We start from the raw sequence: 231 nt of genomic DNA, 5'->3' as shown, positions 1-231 counted from the left end.
TTTGCCCCTCCCCTCCTTTTCTCCATCTCGGACTGGGAGGTAGTGAGAGGAGGAGAGGAGGCAACAGCCCACCGTTCCCCTGGGCCCTGCTACACGGCTCAATAGCTCAGCTCCTGGATGGGATCATAACCCTGAGTGCTGGCCAAGAGAAGAGCCACTTCTCATCACGTCCAGAGCTCCTGCTGCAGGGTGGAGTTTCCTCCAGGAGAACAAACTCACTCAAACCCCATC

The sequence above is a fragment of the Chanodichthys erythropterus genome, chromosome 2 (genome assembly GCF_024489055.1).
Source record: "Chanodichthys erythropterus isolate Z2021 chromosome 2, ASM2448905v1, whole genome shotgun sequence".
NCBI classification, from domain to species: domain Eukaryota; kingdom Metazoa; phylum Chordata; class Actinopteri; order Cypriniformes; family Xenocyprididae; genus Chanodichthys; species Chanodichthys erythropterus.
The sequence above is the reverse complement of the archived record's forward strand: the minus strand, read 5'-3'. Positions refer to the sequence as shown.